This window comes from Dipodomys merriami, unplaced genomic scaffold (assembly GCF_024711535.1).
Source record: "Dipodomys merriami isolate MVZ:Mamm:240054 unplaced genomic scaffold, mDipMer1.0.p SCAF_598, whole genome shotgun sequence".
Taxonomy (NCBI): Eukaryota; Metazoa; Chordata; class Mammalia; order Rodentia; family Heteromyidae; genus Dipodomys; species Dipodomys merriami.
Window position 1 is genome coordinate 64,924 of NW_027206177.1, and position 26,000 is coordinate 90,923.

A 26,000-nucleotide genomic window follows, 5' to 3' on the forward strand; every position below is an offset into this window, starting at 1 on the left:
AAGGAAGACAGGTTATAAGAGAGCTAAAAATTTGTCACACAAATTTTTATTTAAGAAATAACTGGATGGGCAAAACTTGGTATAGTGTGCTATGTGTATGAGGACTTAAAAGGAGGGTTCTTGTCTACCCCTAAAAATGGAGTCATCATCCAGGAGTGAGGATAGACAGAGTCAGAGAACAAACTTGAATGGCCAGTGACTTTGAAAGCACAAGGATAAAGGTGGTGAATAGGGGAAGATAATGAGACATTAAACAAAAGCTACAATGCACGATTCTGCCTGGGGAGTGTATTAGAAAGAGCCAGTTTAATTAAAGTGATAATGGGGAAAAATGGGTGAAGAAGAGCAAAATCGCAAATGCTAAGCTAGGGAGTTCATTTATCATTTGATAAGCTGCGAAGAACCCCTGAGAAGGATGAGCTAGAGACTGATATTTATTAGAGCTAGAATTTGTAAAGATTCATCTGCCATCAGGTGAATGCCAGACGCTGCAAAAAACTCAGAATACAGATAATCATCAAGTTCTCCAAGACAAGGAGGATAAAGTAGTAGCATTTAATTACGCCACTGTAATACAGAAAATATTCAGGTGATCTAAAATAAACACATTCCTTTAGTTTATTTCCCTAAAATAGATGAAACCATCTTAAGAGAGTCCCTACTGATGAGTTTTCATACTAAACAAAATGCCTATTAAGGTGAGAGATTGCAACTCAGAGCAGTTAAATTAGATTTGTTATTTCTTAGAGCTAAAGTCCCTTTGGTAGTTGTAGAGAACTTCTATGGCAGATTGAAAATAGAAGAAGAAGAACATGAAGCACACCGCAATTTTTCATAGTTATTACAGGTGACATCTACACTGGCAGAGTGCAGACAAAGGGAAAGGCAAACAAATTAGGCAAATAAAAGATTTTCTCTAGACTCATCCACAAACACCAGCAGAAGTAGATAAAGAGATAACGAACTCTTCCCTAGGTAGCTGCTGCTGGATTAACAAACCTAGATGATATCTATCAATACCAAAATATATTCCTCAGAAGTCACTTGATAGTTAATTTCATAAGGAGGCAATCTTAGAATGTTTAAGTTAATAAAAATATTTTATGTGTCCATTAAAAGGTGCCAATAGTAGGTATATATTGAATCTCTGAGGATCTTCCAGGACCAACTTAGATAATTTCAGTTGATTATATCAAATAAAATAGGAAGTGTCATACCCTGGATCTGGGCATTGAGACTGGCACTTAGAGATACTACAAAGAAATAGTTTTTCAGGATTATATACTAAAGAGATACAGCTTTAAAATTATCTTGTATTAGCTGGTCAAACAATGGTCTGCATTATAAATCCCACAAGATAATCTACCTAGAATTTCATTGCCAATTAAATTTGGAATATTTACAAATCTCTTTTAGAGATAGATACTGCATCTGTATATATTAAAATATGTGTTCTACATAAAAAGTGAAACCTATTCAATTGTATTTGATCAAGTTTCTCCAACTACTACAGCCATGTAATACATTTATTTTTCTTTATTATTTTTTATATTCCATGTGACGTGAGCAAACATTGCCAGAGCACAAGGAAGGTAGCATTATATACCAGGGAAATGCAAAGTTTCATTAAAACTTCTGCTAACTCTTAACACCACTTCTTAGCCAAAAGAAATTGTTTTGGGGGACTAGTGGCATAGTAGTAGAATGCTTGATTAGTAAGCATGAACCTTGGAGTTTAATCCTCCCCAATAATATAGAAAAAAATAAATAACATTAAATTCTGGTCTGAGCAAACCCAGTAGGTGCTCAAATGTCGCATAGGTATTTGCAGAATTTCCATAATCCTATTCACTTCTGTCTCTAAAAAGGAAAATTGTCTCTGTTTGTATTATCATTATTATTATTATTGTGAAAATACCACACAATTACATGGGCAAGATACTGAGTACATTTCATCAAGCATTGTTGCCTCCTCCTTTGTTTCCCCTTCCCATCCCTTCCCCTTTCCATTCCCCAACTCCCACACCCCCGTATTACCCCCCACCACCCCCACCACCCTCACCCCACCAAAGTTGTAAAGTTTGTTTTTCGACATAACATCTTATACATCGCATCGTTGTAATGAGTCCCACCTGTATCCCTATTTAAACAGTTTGCTTTTTCCCTTCCCCTCCACAAATTATATCAACATCAAATATAGTGAAAACAGGGCTTATACCCTGGGGGAGGCACATACAAAGCAACAAAGAAATCATCTTGTAAATATGTTAGAAACCCTGCCTCTACCCATTCATTCAGCCATTCTTTATATCTTCTGACTCCATGACAGAAGGACAGTATGTGCTAGTCATAGTCTATAACAGGCAATGTGGGAGAGAGGGAAAAGGCTGCTCTGTCTTTACTGAGGAAAGCTCCTTGTACTGTTTGAATTAGCTTGGTGGATTGGGGCATTCAATTAATAAACTAAAATCTAGTGCATGAAAAGGTGAATATTTGGTAAGGAAGAGTTTTTAACAAAGCATTTGTGTGAAGAGCAAGACTCTGAAGGAAACCTTACTGCAAGATTTCCTTCAAACCATGTGACATACACAGAGTCCAAAAGGAAGTGTTTTCTTATATTGGATTTTACTTCTCAGGATAGCTTAGAAACCAGACCCAAATCCCAGTACCTCTAGGTTAATCCAGAGGGGGGATAGAGATGGTTCTGTATCTTATAGAAGGTTGACTTTCTGCCTCTTGGTCAGGTAGTGGTAGGTAGTAGAAGATAAGGAGGTTGATGCTTCATGGTCTTCACACTGCTGCCCTATTATTTAAATCTAAGTATACAGAACAGAAACAAATACGTCACAACTGATCTGGCAGTGCTTTTCTTGTGCATATTATCTGCAGCCCTGGAGAAGTTCTTTATATAGCATTCAAGTCTGAGTTGTGATTACAACCATAGCTTAAGGCCAGAAACACTTCGTTATTGAGACAGAATATAGCTCTTTGAAAAATATTCATAAAACACAGTCTGTGGTAGGATACAATCAGCCAGGCTTATATGGATCTGTTTACCTCTTTTCAAAGCATTAATTCGAGGAAAAACTCCACTAGCTTACAAAATTTAAATGTAAAATTTAAGAAATTTTCAGCATTTTTCTTATAAAGTCATAAACATCAAATTAGCCAATTTATAGTAAAATGAAGATTGAAATGATTTTAAAATATGAAAAGCTAGAATATTCTATAATAATAATTTTACATTTTTGAAAGAGGAACAGTTACTGGATGCAATCATCCTGACCAGACTGTTCTCACTCTTTCCGCTTTAAAGTTGAAAATGGAGCAATTATTCTGTTATGCCTCATAAAATAGTAAATTATCTCCAATTACTGTAAATTCATAGTAGCAGTAAAAATGCTTGTGTAGAACAACATACTCCCCATGGTCATCTTGAAATTTATTACAATATCATAAAATTATAATTCTGAAAAGAGTTTCGAAAACACATCTAGCCCATTTCCCTTGCCTCTGGGTACTACTGAGTTGCAATAATTCTAGGAAAATAACTAAGAAGACCCAGCAATTATTCTTGCTAGCTACAGGGTTCAAGTACACTTGCATTATGGCAAATATTTTATCCCATACAACACTCTTCTTAAATGGTTTCCTCATGTCGATACTCAGCTAAATTCACAAAACCTCATATTCTATCACTTCAGCACATATGAATGATCTGTGAACAACAAATGAGTAAATAAATAACTCTTTCATCAACTTGATCCCTTGAACTTTTGAAAATCCCTTTCACTTCTTTTCTCTGATATTGTAATTTTCATCTATAAATGAATACTGAGTAGAAAAGTTTTAACTCTCTAACAAGAACTAAGAATCGAGTATTTTAAAAGCCTAAGTGGTCTAAAAAGTAAATAAATAAAAATTTAAAAAAAACATAAGAGTGGTCTAGCTGCTGTATGAATATCATAAAGCAAGAATAATGGCCTCCAACAATGTTACTTATTTGTATCTCCTTTTATAAATAGGAAGTTCTCAGGTTACACTATTAATATGGTATGCTCAACATTTAAACCCTAATTATGATTGAAATCAAGGTTTCCTGTGTCCAAAGTCAATGCTTTAACCCTTAAACCCTTTACCTTTGCCCTTCCACTATTTAGAATAACAACCCTTTCCATATTCTTCTCTAACCAGTAAACCATTCGTTGTAGTCTGTTTTGAATCCCTATAGTATGTTATAGTCTCTTTGTACTGCATCACTTTTTGCTACATTCAATTTCTGTTTACTCAAATGTGGCCCAGAAGGTCGAGGAAAATTGCTCATTCACCTGTGCAGCTCAAGAATGAACTTTAATATAAGTTTCACTTCCAAAAGACCAGGTGAGAAAATTATTCTTCTACCCTACCAGTGCACTGAGTAGTCCATACTTTTTCTGGACTCCTCAGAAATCCAGAAAGAGCCATTCAAATGGTGAAGCAGCCACATAGAGATTGGCGGAAGATAAAGATAAATGAGATAGAATGTTTTAAAGCCTTTTCTTTCTGAACTAAGTATAAACCAGAGCCTAGGAGTTGCTTCTTGAATGTCCTGTTATTGGAGAGATTAATCTACCAGCAAAATTAAAGACAAATTAGTGAGAGATGGAAGTCCCAATAAAAATCATTCATAAGCTAATTAAATTCCCTCTTCACTCAGTTTTATTACAATTACCATCTAAAAGGTCTGTTTATATTTTGATGCCTTGATATGTATTGAGAAATACAATATTCTTAAGTGGGTTTTCCTTTCGCATTTTTCTGCCTTAATATAATGCAGTCATTATCCATGTGGGCCCACAGTGCTCCGTGTTAAATTCACCAACTGCTGTTCTGCACATTCCCACCGCCAATTTATTTCAATTTCAGAAGGAGCAACCAACTCCACAGTGGATGACTGCTGACTGCAGTTCCACACCATCACTCTTGGAGAGGAAACTTGCATCCAGCTAAAAGCTTCCACGTGTGAGCATGGATGTGCTCCATTCTGTGTCAGCAGCAGCAGCTTTGGACTAGGCAGACCCTGGCTTCTACACAGGGCCTATAAAAAAGCTGCAGAAATCTTACCTGCCTATAGCATACATCCAGCTTAAATCTAGACTAAAGAAGATTTTTCAAGCCAGTCACTGCAAATAACTACTGGTCATAATTGTGGCATTAGTTAGTGGTGACTATTATAAAAGCCAACATTTACTTTAGAGAAAAGTCATATAACTCTTAAGATTATATAGTTTAGAGTTTTCAGTTCAAGTTTTCAGAGTTGGTGGACTGAGTATAAATGTTGATAGATTTTTGTGTGTGTGTTTCACGAAAGACTATACCCTCAACTTAGATTTAATTACCAAATAAACTTGTGTTGGGTAGCCACCAAGGTTAGAAAATCTTTAGCACAGTCTTTAGAGAATCCTTCATCCACCTGTATTTCCTGTACTCTTGTCTCTTATTTTCCTTGTACACTGATTCCATCAAATAGCTTAATCTTTATAGAGATGATATAGCCCATTTTTTACAAACCCTTTATTTCTGAACAGCATTAACACTTGTCCTATCACTTTGCACTTACAAGTGGTACATTATTCATTTTTATTTAACATTGTGTTTGTGAACTTTTGGTTATTCATTATTAGATTCTAGCTAGACCTCTTATTTGAGTTCAGAAGCAGAGGTTTCTAGAAATACATGTACAGCAGTCTACTGGAGTAATTTATCAAATTTTAAATAGTACATGATCATAAGGTTAAAAATAGTTTTTCACATATCTCAAATCCATAAGCCTTTTCATTAAATATGCTGTATTCAGTATAAATTATTAATGTTATACTATCTGTCTTTGTTGAAAATGATGATAGTCAAGTTTACTATTTCTTTGTATGTGTATGTGTGTGCCAGTTCTGCATCTTGAACTCAGGACTGCATGGCTCTTGTTCAGTTTTCTTGCTCATAGCTTACTCTGTACTTGAGCCCCTCTTCAAGTCTTCTATTTGGTGGTTGATTGGAGATGAAGTTTCACAGACTTTTCTGCACAGGCTGACTTTGAACTGTGATAGTTTAGGTGTCAGCTTCCTGAGTAGTTAGGGTTAGAGGAATAAGCAAGTTTACTGTTTTTACCATGCAAATAAGACAGCACTAATGAAAAACTAGGAAAGAAGGAAAAGGAATATTTATGAAAATGTTGAGCCCAACCTGGTACATGGGTTATCTCTCCCCTGAGTTCCACAACATGAGATAAAATCATTGTTATCTGTGCTTCAGAAGTATTAAGTAACAAACCAAGCATGCTCTGCCAGCTTTTTTGGTGCTGTATTTCACTGACTTCTGTCCTGAGCACTGTTTTTCCTTTTTTTTCTAATTTAAATTTTATTGTAAAGGTGATGTAGAGAGGGGTTACAGTTACATAAGTAAGGTAATGAGTACATGTCTTTTCAATTAGCGAGCACTGTTTTTCTGTTACAGTGACTTACCTGAATGATCTGGCTTCTATTGCTGCTTTTGTACTCTGATGGCTTGCAATCCATTAACTTCCATTGTTACTTTTCTCCCAACACTCATATCCATATCCAATAGCCTACTAAAAATACCTTTTTTTCCTTTTCCCTTGAGACTTCAACTGTAGACATCTACCTCTGAATTCCTCATTTTCTCTGCTCTGTGCTCTATTTTTTTCCATCATTCTTGCTTCCATTGAGCTGAGGTAGGAAGAGGCTAGTCATTTCTTTTTCTCTTTTACCCTAACATCCTCTTCCAGATTTGACTTCCTCATTGTTGGCCAGGTACAACTAGAGGATGTATGTATGCTGTTCTCTTTCATACACATCTTGTCTATTTAGCATATTTCATTCATTACCCCTTATCTGATTTCCTAAGGGATTCTCTTGCTTTTAATGCCTACACTGCTTTTGGAAACTTATGCATATGCCATTCTCCTTTTCTAAACCTGCAACCACTCTGTCTTCTCTGTAGAAAACATGTCAAGCTATCTCTAAAAGGCATCCTTTGATCTGGTTTATGTGTTCTTCTATAAACGTCATCTTTCTTCAACCCTTGGCCACAACTTTGCCCTCCAGAAACATCAACTCCTGCATTTATTTCTTATAACATGGCTGTGTTTTTCTTCTAACATAAAATTTTTTAGTTGTAATATTGTTTTTCAGACTAAGCAGTGTACACCCTCAATTTTCCTGATTCCTTTTCACCCTGATACCATGACCATCAGAAAGTTTTTTCTGACCCAATGTTCCAAAATTTTATATAAGATTTATGTATAGGAAGTTATTAACGAAGTCTCTGGAGAGTTAGTCTGACATTGTTGAAATGAGAGCTTAGTCAACGGAAAACATGCTTGTAAATAAACTTTAAAACCCTGGATTTAGAGAAACAAAGAGAAACACTTGAAATCATTTTGGAAGATTTCTTTGCTTCCTAAATTAATTCATAAGTTGTTCTTTTTTTCCTAAACTAAATTACTTAAATAGCTTTATTCTCCCCTTGAGAAAGGACAGAAGCTAATTAGGCATCCTCCAAGGCACAGATGGGAAAAATATCATCTCCCTTTTTCTTTTCTTAATCCCAAATATAGCCAGATGTAGTGAAGATCCCAGCTGCCTCTTAAAGACCTGCTGTGGAACGACAGGATACAAGAGACTGGGCCAGCCAATCAAGCTTAACGTTTGTACCCAAAAGCCCTGCCAGAAGCAATGAATTCTGCTCCCCAGCTCCCTACCCATTCTATTGCTTTTGGGAACCATCTCCACACAAGTAAACGGACCTGTGCTTAGGGAAGAAAAAATTACTGAAGTCAGAATGCTCTTATGTGATGAAGTGAGCTCATTCAAATCAGTAGAATAATTTCTTTATACTTAATTGTAAAGTATGAACTGCAAATTTTGAGAGGAAGTACGACTGCACACAGTTTCATGTTTTGCATTTCTCAAATTCCTATTTAGCAGTTAGTGTATCCCACTCATGGTAAATAAGTTATCAAAAATAGCAGTTGATGAATTAAACAGGACCTACACACCATACACTTGTACAATTTCTTCTAAGATGCTCTTTCATTTCTTCCTTCACATATATCAGCTGAGAATAATTGAAGCATCAAGAAAGAATCCTATACCAAAAACAGTACCAAGTGATGCTCCTGTAGTTAAATCCAAGAAAGTTTTCTTAAATATTTATTTGACAGCTGTGAGGTAGACATCTTCCAAACCAAATTTGTTACTCTTGCTGCTGAAGATCCAATGTGTGTCATCTCAATATAGCACAACTACTGTTACCCACAAAATCCAAGTGCCCTCTCCTTGGAGAAAGTTCAACTGCACCATGAAAATATTTCCTTTTCTCAGACAGGGATGATTTAGGAATACGAGTTGGTGTTCAGGGTAGTATTTGAAATATCAGGAAACATCTTTGTGTCATCTCAAGTAGGGTTTGGTTAAAGTGTAGTGCGTTGGTCCAGAACAGATATAAATATATATTCATAAGTATATATGTGTGTATATATACATATTCATGCATATATATGAATATATATACATATGTACAAATTATATATGCATATATTGTATTATAGGTATACATGTATATATATGAATTATTCCATATGTTTATATATACATATATATTATATATGTTTTATATATATATATATATATGCTTGAAATTACTATTAATCTCTGTTTCCCTTTTCTTCTCTTCTGGTAAAATCATTTCCCAGTCACAAGGCATATCATTTCCTTCATTCACACCCTCTTTTTCTTTCATGATTCCCAGAATGTGGTGATTGAGTTTAGCTCTGAAGATCCACCCTTACAGCCCCCTCATTCCCAGACATTCCTAGATATGACATATGACAGGTTTATTATCTGCATAAGTAGACAGTCTTCGGTTCTTATATTAAGACAGTCTTCATTCAAAGGGCAAGTTTTTATTGTCTATTGGGTTTCTCCCACCTCCGAACTTGAATGCAATTCAGGGAAAGCTCTCGGTGGCATCAAACTGATCTAAAAAGAATGCTAGTCCACATTGCCCCCTCTTGCTGATTCCAGAAGTAGAGCCTGGGGCAGTGAAGTAGGCAGTTTTGCCCTTTTGTTCTATCCCAACTCAGGATGTGTTCATCACACAGTTGTTCTCTACCCCTGAGCTGAGCCTATCCCTCTCTATGTGTACACCTTTGTGTTAGTAGAAGCCTAGGCCAGTGACTACAAGCCAACAGTAAGTCTGCTCAACTGGTGTGCTAAACCACTTGAAGTGTTAGTAGAAAGAAAATAAGAAAAGAGGTTCATCTAATACCAAAATCCCAAAGCCTAAGTTGTATTGTTAACAAACCAAGAACTGACCTCATATAAAGAAGTCAAGCTTTGTATTTGTTGAGATAACAAGAACCTATCAAACTATAGATAATATACAACATATCATTGTAATCCAAGTCCACAGCGATTTTTGAAATTCTTAATACTCACGTGATAGTCAGATATCCATAAAAATTGAAAGCCTTTCCTGCACCTGGTAAAGGAAGACTTAGCAAAGCTGGATTTAACCACATGTGTTAATGGAAGAGTTCTCCTCTTTTCATTGCTTTTAGCACTTTTTGAAGTGGAAGCCTTCTCTCTATCATGTTTTCTGGCAAGATTTATAATGATACTTCAAACTGTAGATCTAGTGCACACGTTTTGAGTGTACTTTACTCTGTGGTCCTTAACATCACTTAACTAATTAGATATAAAAAAAACTTTTTAAAAGATATAAAATTCCTTTGAAAGACATTCAGCAGGTTCATGTTCCAAATGAATCTGAACTTTCAAATAGTTATTAAAAGTTTTCTATAACCGGTGCAATTACTGACATTGAATATACCTAAATTAGATACCAAATGTGATTAGTAAAGCAATTTTTTTCTGGTCATACATATATGAGTCCATTCATTTTGTTGCAATTTCAATTGAATCTGAGATGTATGGGTAAGAGATATGTGAAGCATGATGATTATTAAGGTGATGTGTTGTGTCTATTTAGTGAATAATGAAAATCTCAATTTCTTGAAAATGATAGCATTTTACTTCCCCATATTGCATAAGCCTTCAAGATGCAAGTCTAACTATTAATCCAACTTGCTCTGGGGTTTTTAACAAATGATGTTACTCACTCAGCAAGGCCATTATTAACATCCATCATTTTATTCATATCCATCATTTGAAAAAAAAATAGTTTCACCAACATTGAAGAATTATGATGAGAGGAAACCCTGATTTTATAAGAGAGTAATTTTCCTTTCCTTACAGAGACAAATTCTGTAAGTACACATAGAATATGTGCATTTAATCCAGCTATGATAAGCAGAATAGAGCATCTTTTAAATATTTTGAAATGATTTGCTTTTTATCCAAGGGTCTAGCAGGCAGTAGCACCAAGGCAAGTCAGAAGCTAAGACATTCCTAAGTAAAACCTTACCTTCAGCTTTACTAGTAAAAAACATGTTACATTGTCAGTCTCAGCCTTGCAATCCTTACTTATAGGTCAGATGCTTGGGCCACCCATTCTACCATAGGCCTCTAACTTCACAGTTCTTGCATTAGTTTGTGCATAGTGTAGCATTACAAAAAATTAAACAGGAGAGAGTTCATAACAAATTAATAGAATTGATTTCTGGATTCTTTAGTTACCACTGCAGAATTCTAGGACAGAAATCCTACACAAAGTCAAATAGGTAACAATATTTTTAAAAATAACACCTAATGTTCAATTTATTTGATCCTGTAGGTCCTAACATTATTTTCATCCTATAGATAAGAAACAGCTTCATAGAAATTGAATTCCTTGCCCAAGACTACACTCTTATCCACAGAACATTGTTATTGTAATAAAAATATTTTATTTACCTATAATTTAGTAAATTTACTGCATGAAAACACTATTTTTTATTGTGAAAAGTCCGTACAGAGGGGTTACAATTACATGGGCAAGGTAATGAGTACATTTCTTATCAGGCATTGCTGCCTCCTCCTTTGTTTCCCCTTCCCAACCCTTCCCATCCCTCCTTCCCGCGCCCCCCATCCCCTTCGCGCCAAAGTTTTAACGTCTTGTACATCTCATAAACAATTTGTTTTTCCCCTTCTCCTCCACAAATTATACATACATCAAATACAGTGAAAACAGGGGTTGTACCGTGGGGGAGGGACATATTTTTTCTCCCTCTGGTTAAAATAAAAATGAAGCGTTTTACATTTCCTTCATTACCAGCAGGCGTCTAAAGGTTTAATTTTCCGTCATTTGGTGTTAGAACATTATTAGTGCAAATTAGTTATTTCTGATAAATCTGAAACAAATAAACAGAAATGATTTTTAAAATTATTTCCTATTTGATGATTACACAGGTTTTCTCTCTGCCTCTCTGTGTCTTTCTCTGTCTTTTTAGTCAAATACTTCTCCATGATAGTTTGAGAAGATAGAAACATAAAAATGGAATAATTTGAGTGAAAGTAAAGGATTTGCTTCATTTTTAATGAAGTCAAAGGCAAGAGGAGGAATAGTAGCATTGGAAGTTATGCCAGGCAAAAAAAAAAGGGGAGAGAAAATAATTAAGAGATGAGATGATAAATAAAAATATGCTCAAGGATTTTTCTCCATTCTCTGAACTTGTGTGATTCTTTTTAAACCCAAACTGTAGTAATGTCATATGAATCCTTGGATCATGTTATTTTTGATGAGGAGTAATCTATCTATTCTTTGGTATTTGTCTTGGGACTAAACAGATTACCTTATTTTTAAAAAAAAAAGGTTAAATCACTAAATTCACAAGAAGTATGAAGTAACCACTAAAAACAGTGAAAATGGGGGAAAAAGTCATACTGTGTTTTCTTCTTCCTAGATCAGGGATTCATACTTCTTTGGCAAACATAATGATGCAACATCCACAAGAAAAGAAATGAAAATGTTGAATTCGTTATTTATGCAAAATTAAGTGTATCCAAAAAGTATCAAAAAAATTCTTCCAACTGTTCTAATATCAGTAAGTGCTTTGTTAATAGATAGGTCACATTCCTAATCAGGGACAGTATTCTTCCGAGAACAAACAGTTCCTGGGTTCCTTGCTGTGTACACATAGCATTCATTATAAGACATTTCCTGCCTCTCCTGCTACCCTCCTCATCAGCTCTTCCTTCTTTTCTTTAGAGCCATGTCATCATAGAACATCTGTTTGTCTAGCATCATTCTCACACTTCATTAGATTGTATGCACCATTAAACCACGGATGTTCATGCTGTATGGCTTAGAGGAAGGTTATGATTGCTATTTTAATGGCCAGTCAGTGATTATTAAATGGATGAATATTAATGACTATTATCTAGAGGGATAAAGCCCTGATTAAATATCAGAGATGAGCAAAAATATAAAAACTTTTACAGCAACTTATCTTTACTATACCATTTATACTACACAAAATATATGTGTAATTTTTATATATACATACTACTGAAAATGTTTTAATAATATGCCAGAATTTGCACTTAAGTAAATCCTGTGAAACAGCCCATTTGATATTCAGTGTCAAATGAGCTCATTCAAGGTGTCTATTTGAACACCTCAAATGGAATTGGTAAGAATTATTTTCAGATCTGAAATAAAATAATTGGCCTGGATTACTGTCTGAGCAGATATAAAGAATAACTCAAAAATGCAGAAGCAGTGAATCTTTTGCCACATCACTGAGAAGTCATGACTGAATTCAGTACAACTGGCTTTTAACTTTTGAATTAGCCCTCACACTATCTAAATACAATTTTATGCTGTTCCATTTGGATACTCTCCTGTCATAGCCCACCAGAACACTGTTGGGGTTTTACTGATGACATCTCTAAGCACTGTATTTATTGCCTTGTACAATGCACATATGGCCCCAAAGTTTCATATTTAAATAAACAGAATGAAAGTTCGGCAATCTATCCAGGCCTACCTTTTCCTAGAAATAGACAAGTAGCATTTGTTACTTCTGTGTTCTTTCTTAGAGCCTCATCCCCATCTCCTATTCATGTTCACTAGAACATTCCTCTCAGAGGCAATAAACTCTTCTTCATGATCTTAAATTCCAAAAATCACTTCTAAGTGCCTTCCTATGTTGAATGAGGATCCAGGAACCAACTATCTTGATTCAAGATTATATTTTCATAAGAATATGTGTATGTCAGGCAGTTAGGAGGCTAGAGATCTGGAGCAAAGGTTAGGCTGATTTGTTTGCATTTCATTAAAAAAATCAGTCTTTCTAAGCTTATGGTGTCCCAGTTGTGGCCAGTGCCATATCCATACAGGACTTGGGCTATCAAGGAGAACTTGAACAAATACAAAGCTCATGTGCTTATATGTCACGAAAGATAAAGTCTTTGGCTTTTGACCCAAGGGTCTAATGGTTTCTACTTGCATCCAGGAATCTATAGCAAACTCATTTGTTAGTTGACCTGTAGTGCAAAATCCTAGTCTTTTCATTGTTCTTAATGTGCATTTACAGGGCAAAGACAAAGCAAGTAATCATTGCAAAAATAATATATAATCCAGTTGAAATCTAGAAAGGGCACTAGCAGGACCTGCAGTACAGGGTTGCCATTAAGTAGACTGTAACTTTGAGTGGACCTCAGCAAATAGTTGGACTTCTCTCTGGCCCTCAGTTTTCTCATCTATGAAGTGGTTATGCCCTCTAAGGTTTTTCAATCCCTAAATCTATAAAGTGGTTATGCCCTCTAAGGCTCTTTCATTTTGTCCCAAGGCTCTATTGCTCATCCTTCCATAAGAAAATACATATAACTACATGATGAGTAGAGATGATCTATTCAAATTATCTTCTGGTCAATAGTATGGTTCTTCAAACAAAATTTGGGAGGTACAAAATGCTTGAATAGTTTCTGTCTCTACTAGCTTCTAAACTGAGGTGAAACAACATACACATTCAAATGTGTAATTGGCTAAATGCTAACACACATACAAGACTTACAATAACTTAGCTTATGTATTCATTGACCTTACAAGCTGAAAATGCCATGCAGTTCAATTTCTAATATAAACCTACTGTGTAAAATAATTCTTTGAACTGTTTCTAAGATGGAACATAAGAAAGTAACACAACACTTTTAAATACCAAATTTATCTAGCAGAAATGTGACACACCAATAAGAATATATGTATAGATACACAGATCTATGATAATTTTATTTTTGGTGCCAGTCCTGAGGCTTGGACTTAATGTCTGGGCACTGGCCCTGAGTTTTTAATGCTCAAAGTTAGCACTCCAATACTTGAGCCACAGCTTAACTACTGACTTTTTGGTGATTAATTGGAGATAAAAGTCTCATGGACTTTGCTGCCCTAGCTGGCTTAAGACCAAGATCCACAGATCTCAGTCTCCTGAGTAGTTTGGATTACTGGTGTGAGCCACGGGTGCTCAGCTAATATTTTTTCTTCTTACTTTTGAGTTGTGGATCCCTTTTGTTCCCTTCGCATTCTCATATTAAAGTGCTTCTATAATTTGTAGTATGGTTAATCTCAGTGACTTGTTCCTGTTCGAAATTGTTACTATGGCTTCATTATACAGTATATGCCAATGGCAAGAATGAGATGATAGATCTGAACTTGGGTGGAACCAAGTATAATAGAAAATTATATGGATATAGATATATAAAAGACACTATTTAAGAAGAAATACTAAACTCAATGGCCTGTTCAAAAATAATTTTAACTGCACTTACTTCTCAGGTGATAATTTTCATTAAAAAAAAAAATAAGAGTCTGATACAGTAGCAAATTTGGAAGGAAAATTTATGACCATAATTTTTTTAGGTTAGATTGAACAAACAGCAGGGAATTTGATATAAATCACCAATGAACCATCCAGGATTCAGGAGAGAAGCCTAGCCAGAATTATGGATTTGATAGTCATTTATGCCTATAAATTACAAAGATTCATGTATCTGAGATGATCTGTTATTCTTGAGTCTGGAAATGCCAGTCATGCTGGCAATTTTATAGCATGCTTCCCAGTGAAAGTCCACCTTCTGATTTCACTGTGACATAGTAAATTATCCTAGATTTCCTTCACTGTTTATCTTGTATTGTGGTGATAAACCCAAATCCACCTCCATGTTAAGTGTGAAAGTTTTAGAACAACATTGTGTATGTGCTAAGTGAATAATTATATCTTCCTTTGCCTGAGAAATATGGAAGCATGAATAAGAATATAATAAATCATTTTCCTCAATCAATCTGAGTAATTCAGGTCTACAAAAGCATTTCTCAATTGCCACAGAAGGAAAGGAAACCTGACAATTTCTGTTTGATTGTGGGATGTATAGCATCATCAAAATGACAAGGTAAATGCAGAGGAACATTTGTCTGAATGTTGGAAGAAGTGACTTTGGTATTCAGCAGAAGCTAAATGAAAATGTCAGGTTAACGATGAAGATTTTGCACTTTAGTACAGTCTGATGATTGGTACATAGCAAGATTTGATTGAGACTTTAAGGAAGTAAGAAAGTGAACTTTCAAAGACATTTCTAGTACTGGAATTCTTCCTAATCTTACATGCACATGCTTTAATTGAATAAGACAAGCTCAATGTACATGTGTCATGTATTTCCCTACATTTTTCTACATTTGTTCTTTATAGATACTGAAGTTATTGTAAGGGTTTTGCAAATATGAATCTATAAACAACAGGAGCCAATAAGTGTAGGTTACATATTTAACACAGAGATATGAATTATGAAAGGTTTTCAATATTTTATAGGCAGTAGAGTGATGGTTGACAGGGACTGGGAGATTAAGAAATGGAGAGATATTGGTGAAAATCAAAAACTTTCCTTATAATATGACCTAGTTAGAGGAATCTGATGTACAGAATCGTATCTGAAGTTATTAATACTGTATTGTGCACTTGAAATGTTCTCAATACAAAATCTAAAGGTAGTTATGTGAGCTGACAGATGTGTTCACTATCTTGATTGTGGTAGTCATTTCACAGGGCATCTATACATCAAAACAACTGGTAAACACCTTGAAAATATGCAATTATTTGCTAGTTTTATCCCTATAAAGCTGGGAACATAAAAATGAATAAGCTAGGATTTGTGATACCATGAGACACTTATGAAATATTATTTAATTACATTGTTCCCATTATAGAGTTGGTTTAATAACTTCACTTATTCATTATTGAAATATTTCTCAAAATAGCCATGCACTTAAATAAAAAAAAACACTATGGAGAAATTGCAAGCTACTTTGAAAGAAATGGTGGACATTCATAAAGTCATTATTCAACATTTACTTCTGTGATTAGAAAGAAAGAAGATAAGTGCTGATGGAAATCCTGCTGATAGAACAAAGGCACCTTGAAAAACAGTTTATTCAACTCCATGCCTTTACTTTTAAGGTGCCAAGTGGACTCTCATTACCTCAGCATAAGTGGAAAGAAATGAAAATTTCCATTGCCTTTTCAAGTGGTTGAGTTTCTGAACAAATAGTATCCTAGCAAGAGAAATTAAAATAAGTAACTAATTAAAAATCTCTTGTTACCTGAACTTGGAAACTCAAAGTGGCAAGCTTTCAAACTGATTCATGTCATAACACTAAGTTCCAAAGGACAGTAAGTCACAACATTGTCAAAAAATTTTCCTCAGTATCTAAAAAGAAATTGTTGGAAAGGGTTCAGCTTGGACTAGAAAGATACATCTGTGTTTACAATAGGTAATGAATTCTATTAAAAGCTGACAGAAAATCACATAATTTCCCATTCTAATAAAAATAAATACACCATCCCCTGTAATAGAGTACACATCCACTCAGCTGGTGTCCAGTAAGCTCTTAGATACTGCTTTTAAATACGTGAGCTTGAATCAGCTTCATAGCAATATTCTGAAGACATCACCTTGTTACAAACAAAGAAACCAAAGGGGATAAGCAAGTTAAGTAACTTATCCAACATCCAATAACTTTCAAAACATGAGGGTAGGATAGATCCCAACAAGTAGATTCTCAACCACAATATTATATTGCCACCTTGACCAACGGTTTATTTCAGGAACTGTAAGAATAGCTGAGTAAAATAATAGATAATCACTACCAGGTAATAGTTGATCACACCTATAAGCTTAGCTACTCAAGAGACTGAGTTCTGTGGATGACAGTTTGAAGCCAGCCTAGCCTAAAGTCTATGAGATTCTTATCTTCAGTTAACCAACAAAAAACTGAAAGTGGCCAGGCACTGGTGGCTCATGCCTGTAATCCTAGCTATTCAGGAGGCTGAGATCTGAGAATCACAGTTCAGTCAGCCCCAGCAGGAAAGTCTATGAGACTCTTATCTCCAATAAACCACCAGAAAACCGAAAGTCCCATACCCGAAAAAAAAAAATAAGCTGAAAGTGCAATTTAGTATTAGAATGTCTAGCTAGAGCAATAAGACAAGGTGTAAACATAAAGGGGATTCAAATAGGGAAAGATGAAATAAAACTCTCCCTCTTTGCAGATGACATGATCTTGTATTTAAAGACACTCCCCCCCATGGACTCCACTCGCAAGTTTCACAAGCTGACCCAAAATTGCCAAAGTAGCAGGGTAAAAAAGTTGATCCTCAAAAATCAATGGCTCTTTTGTATGCCAATAACGAGAAGAGCACAGCTGAAATAATGAAACAACTCCTTTTGTAATAGCTCCACAAAAAATAAAATAGCTAGGAATTAACTAAAGAAGTGAAGGACCTCTATGATGAAAACTTTAAAAACCTGAAAAGGGAAATTAAAGCAGAACTAAGGAAGTGGAAAACCTCCCATGCTCCTGGATTGGGAGGATTAACATCATGAAAGTGGCAATACTGCCAAAAGCTGTCTACAAATTCAGTGCTATACCTATCGATATCCCAATCTCGTTCTTCATTGAAGTAGAAGATGCAATCCAAAAATTCATATGGAACAATAAAAGACAGTGAATAGCAAAAACAATCCTTAGCCAAAAGAACAGTGCTGGAAGAATATCAATACCAAATTCCAAACTCTACTCAAAGTCATGGTAATCAAAACTGCTTGGTACTGGCATAAGAACAGACCTGAGGATGAATGGAATAGAACTGAAGACCCAGAAATGAACCCACAGAACTGTAGCCACCTAATCTTCAATAAGGGAGCTAAAAAAAAAATAGAACGGAAGAAAAACAGCCTCTTCAGTAAATGGTACGACAAAATTGGTAAAACACCAGTACAAAAGTAAAGCTAAATCCTTATATATCACCCTGCACCAGAATCAACCCCAAATGGATCAAAGACCTCAGAGTCAAAGCAGACACCCAGAAAACATTACAGGAAGGAATAGGAGAAACTGTAGGGCTCCTTGGCACAGGTCCAAAATTTCTTAAATAAAAACCTAGAAACAACAAATCAAAGAAAGGTTGGACAAATGGGATTGCATGAAACTGCAGAGCTTCTGCATGGCAAAAGACATAGCTAGCAAGATCAATAGAAAGCCACGGATTGGGAGAAGATCTTCACTAGCCATACAACAGGCAGGGCCTCATATCTAAAATATACCTGGAACTAGGAATATTGAATCCCCCAACAGCAAATCCTCAAAGAAACAAGTGCCCCATTAATAAGTGAGCTAAAGAGAGAAATTTCTCTGAAGAAGAAATAAAAATGGCCAATAGACATATGAAGAAATGCTCAACTTCTCTATCCATAAAAGAAACGCAACTCAAAACCACATTGAGATTCCACCTCACCCCAGGTAGAATGACTATAATCAAGAAATTTAATAACAACAGATCCTGGGCTGGAAGGGAATGTGGCCAAAAGGGAACCCTACCGCATTGGTGGTGGGAATGTAAACTTGTTCAAATCCTTTGGAAAGCAGTATGGAGGTTCCTCAAAAGACTCCACAAAAAGCTCCCCTATTACCCAGCAATCCCACTTTGGGCATTTACCCAAACAATCACAAACAAGGCTATACACAACACAAGGCTACCAACACAACTATGTTTATTGCAGCATTGTTCACCATAGCTAAGCTATGGAACCAACCCAGAAGCCCCTCAGTAAATAAATGTAACTATATATATATACATATATATATATATATACACACATACATAGAGAGATATATGTGTGTATATATATATATATATATATATATATATATATGAATTCTATGTCTCCATCAGAAAGAATGACACTGCCCCATTTGTTAGGAAATGGAAAGACTTGGAAAAAAATCATATTAAGTGCAGTAAGCCATGCCCAAAGAAACATAGGTCCCATGATTTCCCTTATCTGCAATAACTAATGTATGTTGAAGACCAGCAGAAAAGGTCAAAAGGTATGTAAATATCACCATATAAGATGATGCTAAACAAATTGAGCCCCAAGATAAGGGACACAAGAGGTTTTATTTTTGTTGCTCTTGTTTTTAATGTACTTATAATGTACTGTGATTTTTTTGTTTCTTTTGGATGTTGTTCCCCCATGATATAACCCCTGTTGCCACTCTATTTGATTTCGGTGCCCAGCATCTTGTATATACATTTTTTTTTAATTGGGGAGGGGAAGGGATATAAGAAAATGCTGAAATAAGGATACAGGTTGACCCATTGTAACAATGAGATGTATAACACACTATGTTAAAGAGGAACTTTACAACTTGGGAGGGGGTTGTGAGTGGGGGGAAGAATTGGGGAGGTGAGGAGGGTAGGGATAGTAGGGGAAAAACAAAGGAGAAGATGACAATGCTCCATAGGAAATGTACTTACTACCTTACTCATGTAATTGTAACCCCTCTATGCCATATCTTTACAATAAAAATATATGTTAAAAAAAAAAAAAAGGAAAGTGGAAATGTGGTTCAAATGGTAGACTGCCAGCCCTGAGTAAAGTAGCCAAGCATGAAAGTAAGGCCCTGAGTTCAAACCTAACACTGGCATTAAAAAGTGGGGGAGGGGAGCGGGGGGAGGATGGGAAGGGATGGGAAGGGGATACAAAGGAGAAGGCTACAATGCTTGATAAGAAATATACTCATGGAAGTGGCGCTGTAGCTCAAGTGGTAGAGCGCTTGCCTTGAGCTGAAGAGCTGAGGGACAGCTCCCAGGCCCAGAGTTCAAGCCCCACGACCGACAAAAAAAAAAAAAAAAAGAAATATACTCATTATCTTGCCCATGTAATTGTAATCCCTCTGTACAGTATTTTCACAATAATAAAATACACATAAAAATAATAATAGTAATACCCAATCTCAAAAAGACCTGTACTTTTAATTTTCTGTATTAATCATATGTATAGTTTCTATAATTTCTACTTATATAAAATACTATAATATTTTAATTGCTGATAACAGATTCTACACCTCTGTAATTTTCATTTTTAAAATGTTCATGTTTCATTATTATTAAATATTTCATAGCAATAATTTATTGCTTTCATTAAACTAAAATAAAAAAATCTATTAAATGAAGTTATTTCATACAAACATAAATCCCTCATATTTAGAAAAATCATATTTCATGTTTTTCATTATAATGGCTGATCAATTTTAAATATTTCCTGCCTCTGCATATTAAAATTGATTTTCCTCTTGAGTTTTAATTCTGAAAGTATTACTTACCTAGCAAAATTATAAGCTATTTCCATCATTTTATGTTTGGGGGGTGTAGGTAGTCATATGTTAGGTATTTGCTCTAAAATACTATTCCTCTACTTCCACATCCATAATTTGTAACAGTTATAACCTTTTTTATTTCCTAAACTGATGAAATCCAGGCATTGTGCTCAGAAATAATGTATAGACCAATTATCTGATTAATACAGCCATCCCACATAATACTTATCATTATATGCAATTAAACATCAGCCATGTGGCCAAAGAAATTAAAGAATTCTTCTCAATCATAAATTACCAGTGACAAAAATTGACTCCAACACCAGATCTGCATGCTTCTTAACACTAGGGTTATTTTCCTCTAACACCTTCTGCCTCCCAGATACCTTTAAAAAATACTGAAAGGTAAAGTGAAAGTGGAAAAATTAGACCAATGACCTTTTGGTTTGTATTTCATAAACATAATTATGCACAGTCTTTGATTTTAGGCAAGTGAAACTTCAATTTAGCTCTAACTCTGCCATTGTTTCTTTACATTTTCACTTTAATAATAACCCTTTTTTGTCATTTGTTACTATGTTCAGCATTGGAAGTTTTATGTATGATACTGCTTTTGTACTATACATCTCTCTCTCCCTCCCTCCCTCTCTCTCTCTCTCTCTCTTTTATTCACCAGCACAAATCTCTTTGCTGCCATGTTGTTAGCAGATATTTATTCCACTCTAGCAAGCAGTCATGCATAAAAATATGATCATAGATATTCATGTCCTTTATCAGGCCCCAACACATACTGATTTAAGCATCACGTCATTCACAGATATTTATTTCATTATGACAAGGACAGCAACATAAATAATTAATATTCATTTCCCTGGACTTGCCTCTAACCCATACAGCTTTCACTAGTACTGATTGATAGAGAAATATTTTTCCTCTGATGCTTTCTGACACGTAGTTAACTTATTCCATGGCTCCCCAAAAAAATGTGAGTCACACTAAAAGAAGTACTCAAAGCAAAAAGCAGTAATGTATACTATGAACTTGAGGAATCAACTGAAAACAATAAATTTTAATGTTATATTTAAGAAAGATACCACTAGAAATGAACATTCTGGGTATCAAATTTATATTTTCACTATCAATGAGAGAGTTATGAACCTTACTACAGTTCAGTAAAACTGTGGAATATATTTCACTGTATTTCCCAAATGTAGCAATAACTATAACTAGTAGTAGCTAGTAGTCTAGTTGATATTTATGAACAGAAGATTCTCATCCGTTTTCTTCCTTTCCTTATCCTACCGCTTTGGAAAGATTACTTAACCTACGCAAGCTTCCTTTACTCATCTGTAAATTCAATCACAGGATTAAATAGAATATATTCTGTAGGTATGAACAATGTCTGACACATGTGCAATAGACTTCCAACAAGTATGAGTTCCTTCTTTTCTATATTCTTCTCTCTGGTATCTCTCTGCCATTCAACACTTTACACATTTTGAATCTTTCACCTAGGGGTACATATAGCATAAGATAAATAAGGCACAAATTTTAAGATAATGGGAAAATTCCTAAGTTTTATAGTACTTAAGTATCCATAGTCACCTAAAATTCCATAATGTACAAAATCTCAAACTTTTTGATAGAGGCAATACTCAATATGATTAGGTGTTCCTTCATTTTTTAAGAAATTAATCTGGCTCAATATAGCTCAGCCCACCACTGCTTTTTACCAGGTTTACCCAAACACATACTTTTCTACCTCTGATCAGAAACATTATTCAGTTTGTCTATGTGCTTAGTCCTCAGCCCTTCTGTTAAGGTGGGACACAGACCCATTCTTCCTCCAGCTCTAAGGCTAAAGGTTTAAAGTATAAACTGAAGGTAGGAAGAAAGACTGAGCTTCCAGCTGAGAACTTGAGAAAATAGTAATAGCCTGCAGAGTCACAAAGGTCTTGTGATGGGGAAGTCTCATTCTGGAACATAGTATAGTACAAAGGATACAGATCAACACGGCCTCTTTCCCTACTTGGCTTCAACTTCCTCCTCTAAGGATGATTTTCTTCAACTATGATGTTACATGGATACTCATGTTTCTATAATGACTACTTTGAGAGGTACAAAATGAACTGCTGGCTCTTCTTAAACCTATACATATGGTAGAATACTCTGTAACTTCATTTCTATCAGACTTAAAAAGATACACTGAGGAGCAAACATAATGTAAGCCATTAAATATACAGACAATAGTGCACACATTCATAGTACTTTGTGACAAATGAGAATAGTTATAGTTATGGACAATTTTGTATAGTTGCACCTAGTTATAAATCTGGCAATAGACTCTACTTAACAACAAATCACAGAGCAGATTAGTGTTTAATGCTATTTGATTTCTTTTGGTTCTCTTCTTAAAACAGGACACAATGTCGTCTTTGAATTGTCCAGGGGAGAGAAGTATGCCACCACTAGTCAGCCCAGCAAATAGAATGTCTACTCCATGGAACACAATAAGCAAATGAGAGTATTTCTAAAGTACCAAATACGCAAAAACAAACACCTACGTTTGGCCCTGCCACACAAGTAGCATTTCAGCTGGACAACGGATTGACACATAAAAAAGATATGAGCCGACAGGAAAGCCCTGATTTATTTAATAAATGTGCGGAAGTTAATGGAAACATGGAGGCTCCCTGCAGAAGGAGCAGATAGGCAGCATATGGCTTTCCTCTTCACCCTAGGTTCCCTGAGGGGCACACAGCTGCTGGAGATCCTTCATCCAGAAAAAGCCCTGTAAGTACTGAAAACAGAGTCAGGTTTGCCACAGTCTTTCAGACCAGTCATACCATATATCCCAGGAACTCCGGTAAATAATCTGTGGACACCTTTTAGGGGAATTCTACATATTTCATGTTCTATCTATTTGACAAACTGTACACTAGAAAGTCTACATTCTCTTCTGAGAGAGAAAGCAGAGGCTAATTTTTCTTTACAGTGTGTGTGCCTTATCATTCTAATGTCTATAAAAATAATAGTTTCTAGCCAGGCAACATTTAGTAGCATCATCTTGGAGAGTAGGGCCCTGAAATTGCTGTTTGTCCAAGCTTTTTGCTGACTCTTATATGTGCTAGTCTGAGGACCAGTGATTACACGTTGTCTTTTTTTTCTTTAAAAAAGTATTTTATATCGTTAAGTAGTTGCACAAAGGAGTTGCTTTTCCACAAAGCATTTTATGAATACAATATATTCTGATCAATGTGGCTCCTTTGAACATTCTCACTCACTCCTCCCAATCTGCCCCTTCCCTCATTTCATTAATCTTGTTAGGATAGATACTGATTTTTTGCCGCTTAACAAAGCAGATTGTGTATACAATGCATCTTGATCTGTGTCCCCCTTTCAACATTTTCATCCCCCACCCCTCCTTCAGCTCCCCCTTTCCCTTATGTTTCTTAATTTTGTGACATATACAATGAATTCTTAACAGTGTTCTCCTCCTTCCCCCATCGTTGGTCTACCACTTTTCCCTTGGCCCCACCCCAGTCTTGCAAGTATCCATTTCTTGGTACTTATTTTGTTGGGTTTTGACTTAGTCTTTCTCAAGGATTTTACTATTTGAGCTCTCCATAGAGTCTACTATACTTAAGCTAATTTATAACTGCTTTTGTACCACCCAGTGTATAAGCGTGTTCAACCATTCTGAAAAGCAATATGGAGGTTCCTCACAAAACTAAACATAAAACTACCTTGTTACCCAGCATCCCCCACCCCCAGACATTTATCCAATAAAGAGCTTATGAGGCTACATCAAGGCCACCATCACAATTATGTTCATTTCAGTACTTTTTTTTTGGGGGGGGTCCAGTCGTGGGGCCTGATCTCTGGGCCTGGGCGCTGTCCCTCAGCTCTTCAGCTCTACCACTTGAGCCACAGCGCCACTTTTTTCTTTTTGCTTATGTGGTGCTGAGGAATCGAACCCAGGGCCTCATGCATGCAAGGCAAGCGCTCTACCACTGAGCCACCTTCCCAGCCCCTGCAGTATTTTTTACTACGTAGCCAAGATATGAATCAGCCCAGATGCCCCTCAATGAATTAATGGATCAAGAAAATAAGGTCAATATATATAATGTAATTCTACTCATCCATCAGAAAGAATGAGATTATACCATTTGCAAGGAAATGGGAAGACTTGGGGAAAAAAGTATATTAAGTGAAGTAACACATACCCAGAGAAACAAAAGTTGCATGGTTTCCCTCATTTATAGTAGCTAGAATGTGCCTGTAAATCTATAGCCATTACATATTATAGTGCATCTTGGTTGCAATTTAACATTCACAGTCTGAAGTTCTGTTCCTCTTGAGGGGGGAAGCCTGTAGATTAACATGTTATTAGCACCACTATCACAGTTTCTCTCACCATGATAGAAAAAGAAAAAAAATACCATCATCACCTAAACTCTAGTCGTTGCTCCATTTTGAGCTCTGTGTTTCCACACCAGAATGAACTGGCAGGCAGGGCTGTATAATGTCAGGAAGTAAACTTCCGAACTGTTTACTAAGAAAAATGTAGGCCAGCTTTTTTCCCCTGCCTTTCTATATTAAGTTTGGTTAAAATACTCACTATTTTTATCTGTAGAAATAAGCATGTATGCCATCTGTTTCCTCACAGATATCAAAGTGCTATATTGTTTCTATTCTTCAACAAATATTTATTTTGCCCTTCCATCTGATGTTTGCTCATCTTCATCTCCCCTTCATCCTAGCTTATCAAATCAGATTCGATATATTGGTCCTTTAATTTTTGCCTCATTTTACTCCAATCTAGACCAAGGGATTTTTACATGTTAATATTTGGTGGCACTATATGCATTCCTTATTTCTAAAAAAAAATAAGTTCCTTTGGGAAATATGCACAGAATTTTTATCTTTTTGTTTGTGTTTATGGTTTTTAAATGCATACAATATTATATGATAGTAAATATTCAAGAGTAGATGATTTAACTAAAATAATCTTATTTTGCTTTCATCCATTTGCTACACTGTAGTTATCTAATGCATTGGGAATATATTATAGTGAGATTATGTTGCATTTTTATATTTCAAAACAAATAAAACTAGCTAATGCTGCTCTGGCATTATAAAGGGAAAAGGGGAATCTCATTGAAAAACTAGGAGAAAGAGTAAAAATAGCTAAGTTAGTAAAGATTATTTGGGTATGGAAGACCAGATATTATCTATTTTAGAAAGAAAAACAAATACAAAATGCCAATCAGAAGTATTCTAACTGATAAAAGTAACTTAGGTGTGGATATGGTATCTATTGCTGTGAATGATCCGATAACTTCTTTGTA

General features: G+C 35.5%; 1 protein-coding gene across 1 annotated transcript in view; it reads left to right on the top strand.

The window, feature by feature from the left end:
* The window catches only part of LOC138813399 (synaptotagmin-1), a 337,314-nt gene that overhangs the window by 44,373 nt on the left and 266,941 nt on the right, over positions 1-26,000 (top strand). The window lies entirely within an intron of this gene.